The following is a 20,825-nucleotide window of genomic DNA, read 5'->3' on the forward strand; positions in this document are numbered from 1 at the left end:
AAGGAAGGTAACATGTGCATCTCTTCTTCCGAAGACACCCGTAACGACCTCCACTGGCATCCGCCAAAGTCTAAGGTGACACATGAACAGAAGATAATCCCAAGGACCTCATCCTGGATATAATCTTCAACTCTATCTCCATTTGAACCCCGCTCTCCAGAAATGTCGCAACATCTCCTTTTCTCCATTTGAACCCCGGAATCGCGCTGATCGCGTAACGTCTTCTGATATCATTTCCATCTCTGTCCGACGGAAACATTTCCTCCAATATCGCACTACTGGGGAACACTGTTGATCTGACATCATGGTACCACACTCCTCAGAGTAACACTTTCAACCAGACACTGACTGATGACTGGGAAGAAACTCGACGTTTTACTGGACATCGAACAATGATGTTTACAGGACATCGAACAATGATGTTGACAGACATCGAACAAGGATGTTGACAGACATCGAACAAGGATGTTGACAGGACATCAAACAAGGATGTTGACAGGACATCAAACAATGATGTTGACAGGACATCAAACAAGGATGTTGACGGGACATCAAACAATGATGTTGACAGGACATCAAACAATGATGTTGACAGGACATCAAACAATGATGTTGACAAGACATCAAACAATGATGTTGACAGGACATCAAACAAGGATGTTGACGGGACATCAAACAATGATGTTGACAGGACATCGAACAATGATGTTGACAGGACATCAAACAATGATGTTGACAGGACATCAAACAATGATGTTGACAGGACATCAAACAAGGATGTTGACAGGACATCGAACAAGGATGTTGACAGGACATCGAACAATGATGTTGACAGGACATCAAACAAGGATGTTGACGGGACATCAAACAATGATGTTGACAGGACATCAAACAATGATGTTGACAGGACATCAAACAATGATGTTGACAGGACATCAAACAATGATGTTGACAGACATCAAACAATGATGCGGACAGACATCAATCAATGATGCGGACAGACATCAAACAATGATGCGGACAGACATCAAACAATGATGCGGACAGACATCAAACAATGATGCGGACAGACATCAAACAATGATGCGGACAGACATCAAACAATGATGCGGACAGACATCAAACAATGATGCGGACAGACATCAAACAATGATCGACCAAACACTTACTGATGTCTGGGAAGAAACGGTGGTTCCAAATTCCCAATGCTGAACTCCTCGGAGCATCGTCTTCGCTGTCAGACAAAACCAAACCTCAAGCGGTAATCACGGCTTGAATCGCGCTGATCGCGTAACATTCTCCAATCTTCATTCCCATCTCGGCCCGACGGAAAAGCTTCCTCCAGTATCGCACTACTGGGGTACATCTCTGATCCAATCATGAGGCTAAACTCTTCGGAGTAACACCTTCACTGTCTGACACAACCACTTCTCAAACGGTAACCACGGCTTGAGACTAGCTCTATGCTTGCAACAATGATGCATGATCTTTTTCTGCGTAATGCTCCATAATTATGGAAATGCTACGCGATTTATTTTTCTATGCAATATGCTATGCTTATTTACATGATGAATGCATAAAAAGTATCCCCCTCAAGGGACTCTTCTGGGGAGTACGAGACACTCTGCTGAGGAACTCGTCAGTATTCCGATTTCCACCCTGCCGGGGATAGCACTGCTGCTAGGAAATAGACAACCCTTGCTGGGGATACAGATCTTTTGCACCCAACCCTCTCGAGGACATGCTGGGGAATACCTCCTTTGCACCCCACCCTCTCGAGGACCTGCTGGGGATACAGATCCTTCACTGCACTCTGTGGGAATACCACAGATACTCCCGCTGGGGAAAAGAGCAATCTTCAACCTGCTGGGGGAATACCATCCAGACCCTGCTAGGGGAACGACAACTACTCCGCTGGGGAGGACCCAATCAATCCACATGTAGGATACCCTCGGCTGGGGATGCAGATATTCGTCTACTACGGAAACTCGTTCAATCCACTGGTAGAATGAACACTGTTGGAGAGATATGTCATTGAAAAAACCCGCTCCACTCGGGGAACTGCTGGAGATATATTTCTTTGGAAAAGACCCGCTCCACTCGGGGAACTGCTGGAGATATATTTCTTTGAAAAAGACCCGCTCCACTCGGGGAACAGCAACCTTCTGGCCTGGCTGCTGAGGAAACACCATTTTGAACCTACCGGAGATAACCATCTTGACTCGGCCGGGGAAATCACAGACCTGGAATCTGCTGGGGAGCTAGTCCTCTGATTCTGCTTGGGGACTTAGCTGGGACATGAGAAAAGTAAGTACAGAACACCCGTCGACTCGTCGAACCACGGTATCCACCTCCAGTACTCATATCAGCTTTCCTCTTTTGAGAATTACCAGACTCGTCTGGACCTTTTCTGCTCCATCATCTCGTATTCCAAATCACCCCGCGCTCGACGAGAAACGTACTCCTGGGATTTATACATAAATTTCAATTTTCCGACTTTGAAGAGTCTTCTTGATTAATTTCAATGGTCGTCGGGCGTCTCTCGTCGTCTCTCCGTTCCTCCTTCGTCCCTGATCGAACTCTGCGGGGAATTACAAACTTTCCAGTCTTCCGACTTTGAAGAGTCTTCTTGATTATCATCAAGGCTCGTCATTTCCGTTCCTGAGCGAACTCTCCGGGGATCTATTACAAAGCTTCCACATCACAACCTGCAAGTGAGTGAAAATATCTAACAGTTCCTGCAAAACAGATCGTCAGATAAAACCGTGCCCCAGGCGTGTCAAGATTTCAACACTTGGGTCACTCAACCTTCCAAATAAGATTTCAAGCTCTCAATCTTATAAACATGCATCGGAAGGAACCTGTATGTGTTAAAATGCAAAGATTCTTTATCAAAAATAATTGGATGTTCTTGCAATCAAAACGGTAATGAAAAACAAAAACAAAATTATTTGACTGAATGTGCATTTTGTTGATTTGAAAAGTGTGGCTCAAATGAGCAATACAAAAGGAAGCAATTCCTGAAAAGAGGTAATTGCGCTCAAAAGGAAAAATCTATCCTAGTGGCAATGTGAAACCCGTAATCTCATCGAGTTCCAACTCGGTTACACCCCATATATCCTCAGACTCTCCATGCTTTCTGCCTTCTGAACAAGACGATTCCGACTGATCCCTACCGGGTATTATCCATGATGCTTTAACCAAAGCGCAAACGATCATGCTAGACGCAGTTGTTCGTTTCAATCCCTCTTTTGCCTGGACCGCCCCTTCGGGTTTTCAGTCCACCGGGATACCCTTTTTTGCCCAAGTCGCCTTTTCAGGTTTTCGACTTGCCGGGTGTACAATTTTCTCATTTTATCCCTAATTTTTGCCCGAACCTTTCTTTCTGTTTTTGGTTCGCCGGGATGCCCCTTTTTGCCTGGACTATTTTATTCTTTTCGTCCAGCGGGTCAATTATACGAAGTATTTTTTAACTGCGTCCGCATCCACAGGGGATGGAAAATCTTCACCATCCATGGTCGTTAACAACAAGGCTCCTCCAGAGAAAACCTTCTTGACCACGAACGGACCTTCATAATTCGGCGTCCATTTGCCCCTTCGATCGTTTTGAGGAGGAAGGATCCTTTTCAGCACCATATCACCCACGCGATATACCCGAGGTCGTACCTTCTTGTCAAAAGCACTTTTCATTCGCTGCTGGTACAACTGTCCATGACGGATGGCTGTTAGCCTCTTTTCCTCAATCAAGCTCAACTCTTCATACCGGGTCCTTACCCATTCAGCCTCTTGCAACTTCACGTCCATCAGGACTCTCAAAGAGGGAATCTGAACCTCAACAGGTAACACCGCCTCCATTCCATATACTAGTTTAGAAAGGTTTTGCCCCAGTAGGCGCACCGAGGTTCAATACCCAGGATACCAGTTTCCTACTCAATCACACCGTCGGTGCATTCAAACGTTATCCGGGCAACCAAAGCTTATTTACCTTAACCTCCCCATCAGACATCAAAATCCGTTCGGATTCAGGGTCAGGCCCCTCCTCCGGGATCGGTTACTCTCAATCTTTCGATTAGAGCACCTCGAGATGTCCTCATCAGGGAACTCAAACTTCATTGGTTGATAACCCACCATGGGTTGCGGAGCGATGTAATCAGACAATACACCCCTTGCTTGCTTCCTGGGAGTATCCCAAATTAGTCAATATTCTTTTGCTCTTCTCACAACCCATCCGGTCGCTGTTGGCTTATCAAACCCATACTCGATCGGATCCATCTCGGAAATCCTCAAAGTGGCATGAATCAGCATATACTGTCTCAGTCGGCGAGCAGCCTATGCCAAAGTACAGCAAGTTTTCTCGAACAGTGAATGTATTGTTTCACAGTCGATAAACTTTTTGCTAAGGTAAATTGCATGCTCTTTTCGACAAGACTCGTCATGCTGACCCAATACACCTCGTAGACCCCTCGAAGGCCGTCAAGTACAGATTAACAATTGCTCCTTCCACAGGAGGTATCAGAATCAGAGGTTCCTGCAACTTATTCTTTCAATGCCCCTTGGCAATCATTATTTCGCCTGACCGTTTGATCTTCCTTTTCAACATCTTGAATATGGGTTTACACGTGGCTGTTAGATAAGATGTGAACCATGACAGGTAGTCCAATCTTTCTAAGAAACCACGAACCTCTTTTTCTATTTTTCCTCGGTTCAGGCATTTTTTTTTTTTTTTTTTTTTTTTTTTTTTTTTTTTTTTTAAGCAGGATGAACCTCGATTCCTCTCTGACATTGAACCCCACCGATTTACCGGATCGCACTCTGATAGTGTACTTATTCAGACTCAACCTCAGCTTGAATAATCTCAACTAGTCAACCGACTTGTCCCGGTCTGCCAGATGCCCCCCTTCTGCTTGGGACTTTGCTATCATGTCATAGCATCTGATTCCATGATGAATCATATCATGAAACAAAGCCACCCTGATACGCGGCATCGGCGCCCTGCTTCTCAAGAGGACAGTCTTCTCTCCGTGGTAGCTTGTGAGCAACGATATCGGTGTTCGACCCTGGCGTATCCTGACACGACCAGGTGAAGGTATCCACGTGTTCCTTCAACCAGACTGCCATTCTGCTCTCGACTTGCCTCTGAAGCGGCCCTAATTTTACTTCCTTCCTGACCTCGGCGGTGCTTGGAATAACAATCTCAATCCGCTCTTCAGGCGGCTGAATCACCTTCTCCTCTTGTTTTCAGCAATCTGGCCAATCCCAACAGATCACAATCTTCTTCGTCTTCTTCTTCAGCAAGATAGATCGAATTGTCGAAGTCATATGAGGGCGTAACCAAATTGTTATCAATGAGATTCGGAGAATTGTTTTTGAAGTTGGGACGAGACAAATCAAAAAGGAAAAACAGAAAACAAACATTGCCATTTTTATTTGTTTTTAAACTTCAAAAATAAATGAAAAACAGGGAACACCGCTTTTTGACTGAAAAACATCCATTTATTAATGATGCAGAAAATGCAAATTTAAACATGAGGTGGCCCTTACAATGGACCATTACGTGTCGGGCAACACGTATGGCTTTCATGCAAATAAACTGAAAACAAGAAATATTACTCTTCCAGATGAGTGTCAGTGATGATCTTGTTTAGGCCTTCCAGCTTCCTGGTACGCACGATTTTATCCACTGATCAATTCCCCAGTCACTGTTAGTTTCTTTACCCACTGCCCGGGTGTAATCTGAATCTTCAGTAATTGCATTCCCCATCGCCTGACCATGCGCCGGTATGGGATTAGCATTAACATCTGTCAATAGTGAAAAATGGAGGGCCTTGGAATCCACCAGGTCTTGGACTACGTGCTTAAAAGCTTTGCAGTCCTCTACACTGTGCCCGGGAGCACCCGAATGGAATTCACATTTGACATTTTCATCAAAATTAGCCGGCCTTTGATCAGGTCCCATAGGTGCCAAAGTCCTCAACTGTACCAGCCCCATATCTTTCAACTTTTTCAATAGGACAGAGTACGTCACAGGCGGCCTGTCAAAATGCCGATCACTCATCCTCCTCCTGACTGGATATCCTACCCTCGGAGACTTCCGCTGAAATGGCTGACGCTGCTGTTGCTGTTGTGCAGGCTGATTGTCAGCAGGAATAGTTACCGCAGCGGTGTGCTTTTTGCAGGTGTGCTGGTAGTAACGACCCCTACCGTGTCCTCTCTGGGCGTACCCAGCACTCGATCCACCCTCATCCTTGCACTGGTCATTACCAAAGAATTTCTTCGGTCCAGACAACGAAGCGTTTCCTTGCATGTTCCCCATCTTCAGCTAGTCTCCAATCCTCCCCACCTTTTCGGCAATTACTTTCTGCCCCAAGGCAAACTCTTGCATGACGCTGATCAGCTCTCCCATCTTCTCTTTCAGCTCGAGAATGTCAGCGTTGGGAAGATCCATCAGTCGAGGAGTATTGCGTCTGGTGTAATATCTGTGAGGGCGTGTTGAGTGCAAAGGTACGGTTCTGCGAGCACGAGCAATGATTCCTGCAAAACAGCAAACAGGTTAATATGCATGAATGCAACGTCTATCCATATGAGGAAGATTCTGTCCTTTGATTCTGGTTTCATCGAGACAGATAAAAATTCATCAATAATATTCTGACATCCAGATGTCTCTCAACCAGATTCTCAATCCATAATATTCCCCATATGGCTAGACGTAGTTTGGTGTAGATGGATGCAAAATGAGGATGATGTATGAATGCAATGCACTGTGCCATCCTCCCAGTCATCTGATCATCTGCACTGAATCTGGCCTCTGGACTGATCATTACCATCTGAGGAGAAATGTAACCAATCTGACCCACGGGTTCCGAAATAAACGGAAGACAGATACATCATCATCATCACCAGCAGTCTCTGAGCAGACACCCACAATCATCTGAAACGGCCCGGGGAATCCTGAAATAAACGGATCCCCACTGATAAATATCTCGGCTCGGGGAATCCTGAAATAAACGGATCCCCACTGATAAATCACGGACAGCACTCCGGCGTCTCAAAAATAAACGGCCATAAATCCGACCTATAAATATGACTCTGATCAACGGAACCATTAGTCACCACCTGAGTCACCATCTGTACCTGAAATAAAGATCATTCCCTCCCCACTCACGGGTGTCATCTAGGCCAGGGTAAAGTCGAGAGAAACGCAGCATAAATAACCTTTCGCAGAATACCATCATATACACACCCGAAGTATGTAACGATAATATCCCACCAGGGTCTGAACTGCTCGTGATGTCAATGTTCCGCTAAGTGGCGCCATACCACCCGCTTCCCATGCATCACTCTATTCCTAGGTTTCCTAGATTTCACTCATAGCCTGGGTATTGGGCCTTTTACCTCAACTGACTCCCACCCCAAAACAGAGGAACCACCTGTACAGAGGATAGCGACATGATAGTATGATGCATGCAGACATTAATGCAAATATATACACACTGGTTAGAATAATAAATGCAATAAATAACACCACAAGCAACCTAAACTAATCCTAGGACGCTAGGAAGGACTCACTCAGGGACGATGGACCAGCACAGGTCTACATCATAAGTCCCCAGCAGAGTCGCCAAACAACACAAGACAATAAAACAGATGGCAAACAAGGAGCCCGACAACCACTGGATGGAATTACGTCGGCATCCAAACCAAAACACACTCAAATGGGCAAACATGGAGCCCGACAGCCAATCCTGGGCTTACGTCGGCATCCGAACCCAAAACATGCAATCAGATAACAAAGCAAACAAACCAACAAATAAATAAAAAGGCGCCCGGAGAGGTCTCGCACGACCCCCTGCCTACATACCTCGTCTGGAACGAGGATCAGGGCGATGTAGTTCCCCTGAAAGGGACTAAATTGCTAACCAGAAACCGGGGAAAGATACACAACTAGGGAGCTGAGACTCGAGCCTAATGTTGTCATGCATCGTTAACCCTAAGTTCGGTTTTCTATCCTACTTGCATAAGCAAACTAACCTAACCAGGGAAGAAGCTAGCACACAAGCATACAATCATATATCAGCATTAAATGAGAACAGGCATCTCAAACAAACATGTCAATCAGATATCCACATATCACGCACTATAGCCAAACAAGGGGGCTCAATCAATCAGGTTTGACTGCCTAAGCAAGTCGTCTGTACGGGCTGCGTTTGCTCTTAACCTTGCCATTACGAGGCTAAGGTGAAGCAGATGAAAGGATGAAGTGAGGATGAGACCTCACAGCTCTTATCCCTAACCAGGGAGAGCTGACAAATGAGCATGGGTCCAGAATAGGGGAACCCTTCTATACTCGATGACTCTGACTCAATGTGCACTGCACAGGATCTTGGGCTTTTGATCTCACTGCTACAACCATGTAATGGGAGCAAGGAGAAGACTCACTGAATAGTGGGGGACAGGTTGCTTGTCCCTACCTTCCACCAATTGCCTTACTTGAAGGGCTTTTCCTGCTTGGCTTAAAAATAAACATACACAAGCATTGCCTCTTAAGGAGGACTTCAGACAATTTGCCCGGCCCGGTAACAGCCGGGTCTCCAGACTACATGAAGATTAGTAGGTTACCTCAATGCAAATTGCTTATGCAAAGCAAAGCAAAGCAATAGTTCACAAGGAACTGAGCAACTAAAGTACCTGGAAACAATCAAACTCAGTCAGTATTCAATCAGACAAATTGTACAGCAAACAATCAAACAGTTTAAACAATACAACACAAAACAAGCCCAAGGCTTAAGCCCAAGCTCCAACACCTACAAAACAATGTTATGTTAGTGTACAAACATCCACAACATCAATCAAAATTGGATTTGGATCATTCTCCATGTACATTGCTTTTTTGATCCTGAAAAATCAAGCAAATATTAGCAACTAGACCACTAGGCCAAGCCTAGGGTCCAAAAGCAAGAAAAAAGTTAAAACAGCAAGGTATTCATTAACCAACATCAAATTAACATCAAACACAAGCAAACATCATTGGTCTCATGTTTATATCATCCACCAAGCTCATGTTATGCACAAAACAATCCATATTGGTTCAAATGAAGCACCAAACATACAAACAGAATTATTGCATTCAAATCCATACCAAAACACATCCAAAAATTCTCAAATTAAATACACCTAAACAGGGGTCAATCAAGGTCTACCATGTCAAATTTGAGCTCAATTGGGCAAATGGAACCATGTCAATGAAAATCAACAAAAACAGACACCATTTCATGCTTCAATTCATACCATCAATGCATACATCCACTTCAAAAATTCATATCTCATTGAAAACAAAAAAGAAATGGATGAGACCAAAACAAGGAGGTCCTAAAATGTGTCTAGTTCATGCATATCAAATTTCATGGCCATACAATACAATGTGAGCATTTCCCAATCATTCTACCAACCTATGTCATATGAGCTTGCACAAATGATCTCCAGAAATGAAAAATCATGATCAAATAGAAAATGCAGTGAAAAATTCTACAAAAATTCATACAACATCACGACATGCCAACCAATCATCATGCAAAATTTCATTCAATTCTAACATGTATAGGTCACTCAAAAAAATCCTGCAAGTTGACATAATGAGGTGTGACACAAATTGTCACACCTAAGTTCCAGAATTTGCTGCTCTCTAACCAGGTATCCAAAATTCATGAAATTTACATATAAATAATCCTCAATGAGTCAAGAACCACCACAAAAATTTTCAGCCATTTATTTTATGATATGAGTATTTCATGATCAAATTGCCAAAATGTATCAAAAATGGACATACAATGGAAAACCCTAGGTCAATTGAAATATTTGCCAAGCACAACTTTGACCAATAGGTCAAAAAAATTCTACACTCATCAACAAAGTCATAGAAAAAATTTCCATATTTTTAGGAATTTTTTTACTATTTTTTATGGATTTTTTTAATGTGTTAAAATATTTTTTAGAAATTAAATGAAATAATTAATTAAACCAATAGCACTTTTGTAATTATTTTGAGCGGGAGCGGGAAACTCCCTATTTGAATTTTCAAACCACTTTTTTGGATCAAACAGCCTTTCTATCATCACTTTCAACTCAGAATTTTCCAGAAAATGAAAAAAATGAAGAACAACAAACTGGCACGAAAATGGACATGGCTATAGTCGTTGAACTCGTATGAACATGTAGATCTCAAATATACATTCCAAACAAACTAACAATTCCTAAAACTCAAGAATCGATCGATCTAGGGTTTGTGTTCATAATTTCAATTCAAGATTTCTCCCTACTCAGTTCACTATTTCATAAACCACAAGCATATTCGTGACCTACACAGCATGCACTACCAAACGCACATGAACTTGCAGCAAATTATGAGATTCAAAAAAACCTCAAACCTGGAAATGGCAGCAATCGTGTTGGTGTTTTCCACGTGTTTTGAACTCAAACAGCTGTTGAATAATGATGAGGAAGCAAGATATGAAGCTCAGGTCCAATTGATTCCACTCCTAAAGCTTGCAATTCGAATTCACCATGGAAGCACCTTCATATGACAGCCACGATGCAAGCTTCTTCCACCTTTTAATTCCAAAAACAGTCCGTGGTAATGATGAATGGAGTTCAGATCAAAAGGAATTTTGAAGTTTGGTTGAGGAATGATGAAGAAATGTCAATTTCAAGTTCAATGTTCTTGATGAAATTTTGAGAGAATTGGAATGGTTTTGAGATCCAATCTTGGTAAAAGTGATTTTCTGTTATGATTAGCAAGAGATTATGAATATATAGGTTGCACTAATCCAAGCTTAATCCACTTAATTAACCAAATGCAATGTTAAGTGAAAGTGGTAAATTGCAAAGAGAGGGCAAAATGGGAATTTCCACATGACAGCACATTGACACCTGTTGACAGCTCATGCAAACTCTAAATATCATATGTGAACCATTGCAACTTGTTTCAACTTCATTGGTTGTGTATTTCTCAAATTCACTATGTGTATGTAAAGTATCCATTTTTAACCATTTCATTTTTCATGCCAAAACTCAAACCATGTGCATTAACCATGAAATGAATATTCAAACACACTTAAAATGCCATTCCTGAGGTGTTGGAAAAAGTCCCATTCAAAAATTCCCAATATTTTGACTTTTGGACAATTTTGCCCCTGGTCCAATTCAGCTGTCCAGTTGAAAAGTGACTTTTTGCCTTGGCCATTTTTGAACAAATACAATGATGCACCCTCAAAGTACATGTCAAATGGAGTTTGTGCATATAAAGAACTTGCAATTTGGACAAACCATGTGGAAGTTATGGCCTCCTGATTACGGTCTTTTCTGAAATTCACTGAGCCATATCTTGCAAACCGTACATTGGATTTTCAAGTTCTTGGACTTTTTGGAAAGGTGAGAACAAGATCTACATCTGTCATGTTGAACAATTTTTCATTTGAAGCTTCCTTGGACTTCTGTTTTTGAGGTCAAAAACTTTCCACTTTGGGAAACTTCAATTACAAGTCACTTGCTATTCTTGGCAGTTTTTGTCCTGACTTGATTTTCTTCATTTTTAGGCTTTGCAATGTCATTTAACACTTGTTCCAACATGAATGAAGTGTGTCTAACTCATTTCCACCTCCAAATTCACCAGATCATGTACAGTTGACCACAGTTGACTTTTCATCTGATAGATGAATTTGGCAATGCATTGATCAATCTGAGCCCCAATCTTCAACTGAAATGGCTCAAGGGTGAAACCCTAGCCTCAATAAGCACAATATAATCATAAAATGAACCTCATAACCATCATAAACCTCATCTCCTGATCCAGCCCTGATTGGCCCAATACAACTGATTAGGGTTGACCAGTGGTCAAAACCCTAATCTCAAGGAATCTTCTCCAATCTTCTGATGACACCCAAACATGATGATGATGTATCAATTCAAACAAGATGAAGACCAATATCCCTTGAGAATCATGAAACCCTAATTTCAGCCCCATCCTCAGATGGCCATGATCAGTCAGTAAAACCCTGGCTTGCACCTTCTGACTTCCTATCTCCTGATCAAGACTTGGGCAGATAGCTTGCACACTGTAACCACATGATATGCAATATGAAATGCCTAAAGTCCTAAGATGATATGCAAATATGTTAATGCTAGTCCCAAGAGAGGAGGGCAAATTTTGAGGTGTTACAGAGTGTTAATCTTACAGGCTAACCCCCTTCTCCACTGCATCGGAAGCTCATATCCACCGTTATCCATTGCAACAACCGAATCTATAACAATATCTGCTTCCATAGCGGAAGAGTGACACTGTCTGTGGGAAAAATACGTCATTTGAAAAAATATGATGAAACTATATTTTTGCTAGATATGCTTCAACCCTTTAATTTTATCTTCATGATATATATATATATATATATATATATATATATATATATATATATATATATATATATATCATGATGATTAGCGCTACAAAATCGTGATCAATATATTTTGAATTCTTTGTCCTTGTCAATGCCGCCAAACAAGAATGACTAGAAATGAAGAATGATTGACACGAATAAATTATATCTATGGTTAGGGAAATTTGCAATAAGCATGATCTTTTGAGATATTTTAATCATGCCGGTAGTAACCGCAAGCGTGAAACATGTTTTTCAGTTATGAAATTTGCCTTGTGACCTTTTCGGAAAGAGATGTTTTTGGAAGAATTAACAATGATGTTATTTTAAATCATTTAAAAAAATGGATGGTAGAGGATTTAGATCGTAAATTTATTGTATTAAACAATATTATTTATTATTTTAAGTATAACTTAGTTGATATTTTGTTTTTATGTTTAGGCATACCAATATATAATATTTGGACTAAAGGTTTTATGTGAATATGTGGTGTGTCTCTCACAAAGGTGTTGTTCCACAAGAAGAAGTCTCATAATATTCAATGCTCCCTAGTGAAAAACTCCCCCAACAAATGGTATCACCAGCTTTTGGTTTCAAAAAGGGACCGGGTTACTTGTATCGAAAGTCAACGCGGCAGGATGGTGAATAAGAAACGTTCCGTTGAAGAGTGTCAACGGCGCCAATGTGGTGAATAAGAAACGTTCCATACGGTACAAGAATTTATGGAAGTAAGAAGAGATTTCACTTGAGGGAGAGCATTGTGGACTCACACTTGAGGGAGAGTGTTGAGAATGTATCAAGTGTGAGTAGTGTGGATAATAGTCTCATATTGATTGCTAATGTGGAGACTTGAGATTTTATAAGTGAGAGAACCCACTCACCGATCACCTTAAGATTTTAGGTGAATATGTGATGTGTCTCTCACAAAGGTGTTGCTCCACAAGAAAAAGTCTCACAATGTTCAATGCTCCCTAGTGAAAAACTCACCCAACAAATTTGTAATTAGAATGAGTTAAACCTATTATAAAAATTTAATATGAAATTTTTCAGAAACGATAATCATGTAATTAATTTGAAAACTTCCATTATATTCCCCACTCTCTTATCTTCAAATAATTTTTATTCAAAAATTCACCCTACCTTTCATAAAGTTCATCTAGGTCACTAACCCTAGTCATATGCATGTCTTCATGTCATTCATATCATCTGCATAACCATGGTCCAGTACAAGGGGACAGGTATCTTGGATTCCTAGCTTTGTGCTTACATTTAGTGGAAGCTAAGGTTTCTCTGCAACTAAAGATGGCTCAATCAATCAAACCATAAGTGGAGGTAGCTCTTAAAGCTTGTGTCTTGTGCCTAACATTGATGATTCAACTTTGGCTTCTTGGTGATGCAAAACCCTAATCTTGGGATCCTCATTTGATCATGGTGTCTCTAAACCCTAATTCATGGCCATCACTCCTTGTATGTGTCCCTAACCCTATTTTATTGGTTCACCATCACTCCATGGTCTGCGTTTTCATCACTTGCTTGGTCAAGATCCATTCAAGGCCCACTTGTTCATGTGTTTCCTTTTGTTGGATTGGAATTCGTTTCATGGCCTCACATGCTTATCTCTTGCTTGTTGTTTGTTTCATTTGTTCAAGCTCAGTTCCATGGCATCATCACCTCCACTTGATTCAATTCATCCTTAGCAACTCATATGATATTGTCTTCATGCCTAGTCCAAGTTCATGTCTTGCTTAGGCCAAGCCCATGTCCATTTCAAAGGCCTAGTCTATGCTTTACTATTTCACATGGTCATTATATTTCAAGTCCATCTATGGTCATTGTCATGCCATTAGTGTTTGGTCCATGAATCTTTGTTTAAGTCATATTGCATGATACATCTAGGGTTTTTCTAAAGCTCTACTTCATGCTTGGTATTGTCCATCCAAGTAATTATCCATTGGTCCCCGCTAAGGCCTAAGTTGATCTATGCTTTGTACCATCCATTATTATCTTTGGTTTGGTTTTGGTCCACCCATAATTCATGTCTTCGGGGTCCATGCTAATGTTTCATTCAAGTCATAGCCTTGATGATAATCCATGTTCATTCATACAACGTCATTTCAATCTCGGTCATTTCAATCCATTGCAAGTATTTTTCATACAATGGCTCATGAACCGAATCCACCAATCCATTTCAAGAATCATGTTAATTAAAAATTCAATACAAATAATTCATTCCATATCAAGCCATTCATTCACAAAGTTCAAAACCCAGTATAAAGCATGGGAATCTTCATTACATAAAAAATACAAAAAAATGGAAATGTTGACTTTGGTCAACAGTTGACTTTTTGGTCAACCTTGACCAAAGTCAACCCAATCCTAAAAAACCCTAAAATCCCAAATCCTTAATCCTAAACTCCTTTCCTAATCATTCAAGGTCCATCATCAGGACTCAGGAATACCTTTAACATTACATACAGTCCAAAGCATCAACATCATACCATATAAAGCAATGCGAATCATGGCATGCTGCAGTACACAATACCACACCATACATCAAAGGAGCCAAATCCTAAACCTACCATGGAACTAAGCATAAGCACTTGCAAATAACCAAAACAATGATAAACCAACAACAGCAGTGGCAGCTATGGCAAGTAACCAAGCTACAAACATGCATACACGGGAAGGGAAATACAACTCAGGAGTCAAAAAAAGAACAAAACAAAGTCGCGAAAAAGTTTTCAGAAAGAGAGAGACAAATAATATAGAGAAAATATGAAGATCACGACTCTTCTGGTGCTTCAATCTACAGGTGACAGTTCCGAATCGGTGTTTCTAGCAAACCTTTTAGATGTGAGCCACTTCGGTTACTTTCAATGAGTTCATCATTTTCGTAGGTCGCACCGTAGCCAATCCTACCCCTCAAGGCCAACGTCAATCCATTCAGCACGAAGAGTATAAGGTGCATGCCTACAACAGAAATGGTCTTTGTGTAGTGGGATTTATGGATGATCATTATCCAGTCCGGAGTGCATTTTCTCTTCTCAACAAGGTGCTGGATGAATATCAACAAAGTTTTGGCGAATCATGGAGAACCGTTCAAGAAGACAGTACTCAGACATGGCCCTATTTGAATGATGCTCTCATGAAATTCCAGGATCCTACAGAGGCTGACAAGTTGATGAGAATCCATAGGGAGTTGGATGAAACAAAAATCATCCTTCACAAGATCATTGACAGTGTTCTTGCACGAGGGGAGAAGCTGGACAGTTTAGTTGAGAAAAGTTCTAATCTAGTGCATCGTCATAGATGTTCTACAAGCAAGCGAAAAAAACCAACCTGATGACCAACCTTGAGCCGAATGAGTGTGCTGCAATATGCCTTGATCAATGTTGCATGACCTACATCCAACCTACCTGCAATACATCATGCTATCAATCACTGCTGAAACACAAGCTAGAACAATATGAGCATAAACCAGAAGCAGACCTGCTACAACACCATTACAGCAGCCATGGTCATGCTACTTGAAACACTAGGTCAGAGCACCTGCTGCACAAGCACTACAATGGTGAACCGGGTCTGCTACCATGTCAAGCACAGCTTGCCCAGGCCTGAACCAAACCCATTGGGCAACAAGGTGGCAATAACCTGCAATAATAGACCACACCAGTCCACGGTTAAAGGATTAACACCACTGTAGCGGGGTATTCGTTCCCTTTAGATTTATTGACTAAATCAAAAGTAAATCATACAATTCGAGTCGCCACCAAAATTCTATTTATCCAAAGGAAAGGTTAGAAAGCGAACAAAAACCGAGAAGTTTTATCAAATCAAAAACTAATAAAAATGTCAGAGATCTGGGTAAGGGATTGGTTATGCAATGGGAAGGTTTTAAGCACCCAAAACATCCTTAGTACTCTAAGGGAGCCCTTTTTGCAAATGTGTATTGTAGGTTGGTATTTGTGAAAATATTTGTGCAAACATGATTGGGGGGATGAGAAAAGAATGTACAATTTATTTACAATTTTGTTGTTTGAATGGATAAACCCATTGCCTACGTACCATCATAAGGGTAGGATCAAAACCTCGTAGTTCGGGGTAAAAATCTCAAAATATGGGTGAATTGATTTTGACAAAAGCCTTAAGTGTTAGACGGTGTGGCTAGTGATCGAGAGGGGGGGTGAATAGATCACCTCTTTTAAAATAAACGGATTTAAATTTTTTATCAGAGTTATTGAAACTTGGCGGAAAATTACAGTCCCGAATCGACTTCCGTCTATTTTGAACCGCTACTAGAAAACCGGACACACGAATTTATTGTTGGATTTGAATTAGAACGATAGAGAATATTAACACCAGAATATTATCAAATCAAATGCACTTATCACTAAATCCTAATTCCAATGAATAAAACTCAGCTGACAGTTTTGTCAAACAATTGATGTGTATGTGATCAATGATGAACAATGGTGGAGTTTAGATGAAGAAGTTTTCTTGCCACTATTGTATCACGAAATGTACAACCATAATGCACCAACTGAAATCACAAAACTGTTGAAAACATAAAGAGAGATAAGGAAAGAATACGATACGCAAAGATTTGGTACGGAAGTTCCCCACTGTCGTCCTCGCGTGTGGGTACGTCTCCCTCTCAATTTCAAATGAAATTGAGAACTGTAATTATCAATAATGCCGAATTCGTTGATACAAGATTACAATACAAAGACAGAAATCTAAATCCCAAGATCTTCTTCTTGTATAAAACCTCCACTTGATCTGAGCTCAATCAAGAATTTCCTGCAAGAAATTGCAAACAATTCACCGGTTCCATGACCTGTTTGCGAAATTACCCAATTTCCAAACCCTACGCTACGGCTGAATCTATTCTGCAAACGTGACTAACAAAACCGCAAGAACACTCCAGTTCTTGAAGGACAAACCATTTGGTTTTTCCTCGAAACCCCCTTCAACCTTCAACTCAGCTAGATCCTCGATCGTTCCACTGAACATCTCAGCTAGATCCTTGATCGTTCCACTGAACGTTATCTCGTTGATCCTTTAATCCAAAGAACAAGAATGATTATGTGTTGATGTTCTTGAAGAAAAGAGATTGAGAAGATGAAGAAGATGAAGTCTCTTTCAGGTTTCTAACTGCTCAAACAATTGCTGTTACACACTCCTTTAATTTGTGTTACAACTATTTTTCACTTCTGAATTCGTGCTCCTTCACTTTGCTGTCAAAATATTTCTTATATGTGAAAGACAGAAGTTGTTAGTAGACAAAACAGAATTATGTATTGATACAAAAGATTATGCATCGATACATACTGTAGCTTTGATTAATTTTAGAGAATTAATACAAGCATGTATCGATACAAAGCTCGTATGTATCGATACATAGAACATTTTAACTAGGCATATATCGATACAAAGCTCGTATGTATCGATACATAGAACATTTTAACTAAGCATGCATCGATACAAGACTCGTATGGATCGATACATACTGAAGCAAAAACGTTTTGTGATTTAAAACAAATTTATGTATCGATGCTGATGAACATGTATCGATACATACTAACACAAAACAGTTTTTATGAGTTCTTTTAAGAAATGTATCAATGTGGATCTTTATGTATAGACACGAAACAATAGTATAGGCTAAAAACACAAATGAAACATGTAAAATAATGCACAACCAACAATTAGACAATGATCACACAATTTGCTATCATTCAAAACTTATTCAAAGTAAAGAATTTGCTCACAAACTCCCCCTTTTTGATGATGGCAAATTTTTAGCAAGATGTGTGATACTCCCCCTGAGTTTGTGCATATCTGTCAAGATATGCATTTCTCCCCCTTTGTCAACATCAAAAAGAAGAAAAGAACAGTTTTATCAAGGCAACATGTTGTAACAGAACACAACAAAAATGATAAAGAAGCTGACAATCACAAAGAAGGAAGCTTAAAAGTAAAGAATCACTCAAACAGAATGACAAATAAGGGCAATAACACCAGAAGTAAGCAGAAGGAAATAAGCATTTAACTAGTACAAAGTATTTAAGAATTACATAGGCCAAGACATATAATGTGCAACTTATCTGGAAAAAAAACTCAAGCAACATGCAATGAAATGCAGTGGAATGAAATGATGATGGTTTAATGTGGATTATAGCCACCACAGGACTCCTCATCATCTCTATCAGGATCTCTGAAGCTTGGCGGAGGCAGAGAAGGAGGCATTGCATCTGGATTGTGGCCCATGAAGGTGTAGTGCCTGAACCGGTCCTGAACTTCAACACTTCTGAATCTGTCCATAATACCAGGATTGGCACGACAGTCGTCCATAAAACCAGAAATTTCATTGTAGAAGACTTGGTGCCACTTAACCAAGTCCGTGTGCCAAGAGTGTTGGTTATGGTACATTCGTGTATGATCGTCATGCCACTCACGATGCTCCTTATGCCACTCACTTTGTTGTACATGCCAAGACCGTGCCTCTTCATGACGTTCTTGGTTGGCAAGCTCCATTTGTTGAAGCATTTGAGTTAGGTGCGCAGTAGGTGTTGAAGATGAAGCACCGCCGGAGAACGGAGGAACCGTTGGTTCAGGTACATAGTTGGTTGGAGACCACCTTTGTGGCACCCAATCACCCCAACCCGCATTGTCATCATCTGCAGGCACATCTGCTTCGTTTACATCATGCATTTCTTCATCAGGTTGGTCTTCAACTACATGAATTCGTTCAGAAGGCACATCAAAATTATAGATCCTTGTTTTGGATTTCCTTTCAAAGAAATAGAAACATTGACGTTCCTTGTCCCACCGATATCCCATATGAGATAAAGTGGAAGAGTCAAACTCTTGACCAGCAGATGGTGATATGAGAGGAACTAAAGGGATTGCAACATTCCAGAACGTAAGAATTTTCATGATTTGAGACGTATAACTAAGAGCAACATTCTTGGCACTGTTACGCACGAAAAAGAGATGCTTCACAAAGTAATTTGCCCAATTCAATGGAACCTTATTTTGAAGAATATACAAGAGATGAATGCTTGCCCTGTCTAACCTAGAATGTCCACTGTTTGCTGGACGCAGAATGTGCGAGATAATCCAATGAAGTATACGAGGAATTTTCTTAATCATACCAGACGTAACCTGTTCATCCTCACCCAGCGGTCTGTCCAATTTCAAGATAGATGGAGTAAACTCCTTCAGGTTAAAGTCAGTATCAAACTTCAAATCATGCCAAGTCTTGAAATTATGCGACGGAAGCGGAATTTGAAACACTGTTTCCCAATCACCAGCCTCAAAAGTATAGGTTCTGACACCAATAGAACACTTAAACATATATCCTTTACCAGATTGTAAGCCAGCATAAAAAGCACGGATAAAATCCTCATGGTAATCATCCTTTGTAGACAAAAATGAACCAAGTTTTTGTGCATTAAGGAGTTCAACCACATCATTGAGATGCAGATGAATAGCATCATGTTTATCGAAGACATGGGGTTTCATAACTAACCTTGTCTTGAAAGAATCCTCAAACTCAGTAGCAATTGCAGGATGAAGCAAATCTAAGGCATTAGGAGGAATTTCTGGTAACTGTTGAGAAGTGCCAACCGGTTCCTTTCCTTTTCCTTTTCCCCTTGCTCTAGCCGGAATGATTCTTGGAGGCATGGTGATGAAAAATTGAAGAAAAGTGAGATGAATTTAGGGTTTTGGAGAGAATGATGATGAAGGAGATTAGGGTTAGCCGCAGGTTTTGAGAGGTAGGGTTTTGTGAAAAGATGTGATAAGAATTGCTGATGTGTCGATCCATGAGTGAAATAAAATGCATTTAATCCAAAAACCAGTATGTGTCTATACATGTGGGAATTGATCGATCCATGTCACGAGTTTTTTTGTTTTTAAAAAGGTTTATGTATCGATACAAACGACGGATGGATCGATACATACTGAACCAATTTTGACAAATGTGAAATGAAGAAGACATGAATCGATACATACATCTTTGAATCGATACATACTGATGCCAAACCAAATTTTAATTAATTTTAATGCAGTATGGTTATGCATTATGAAGTATGTCATGATAATGATGCCCAAGTATAATTCACAAATCAGATATTAATGTTCAAACAATATATGCAAAGAAATTTACATAAACGAAAATGAGGAATTTTGTTCTAACATACACAATCACATAGTTCTAAAAGAGATATAGAAAGGAGTGATATTACCTCTGTTGATGTAACCTTGTGAGGTATAAATGAAATCTAAAACAAATCTCATCAACCAAGGTGAGGCATAATATAAATAAGAACAAACATGCTTAAGACAACAATGGAGAGAGATCTAAGATCCCTAATTCACGACGAATGTTGAAGA

At 40.4% G+C, this 20,825-nt stretch overlaps 1 pseudogene; it reads left to right on the plus strand.

The window, feature by feature from the left end:
• Positions 1-15,200: 15,200 nt before the first annotated feature.
• Positions 15,201-15,956, plus strand: LOC127109854 (VAMP-like protein YKT61; annotated as a pseudogene).
• The last annotated feature ends 4,869 nt before the right edge of the window (positions 15,957-20,825 follow it).

This window comes from Lathyrus oleraceus, chromosome 1, assembly GCF_024323335.1.
Source record: "Lathyrus oleraceus cultivar Zhongwan6 chromosome 1, CAAS_Psat_ZW6_1.0, whole genome shotgun sequence".
NCBI lineage: Eukaryota > Viridiplantae > Streptophyta > Magnoliopsida > Fabales > Fabaceae > Lathyrus > Lathyrus oleraceus.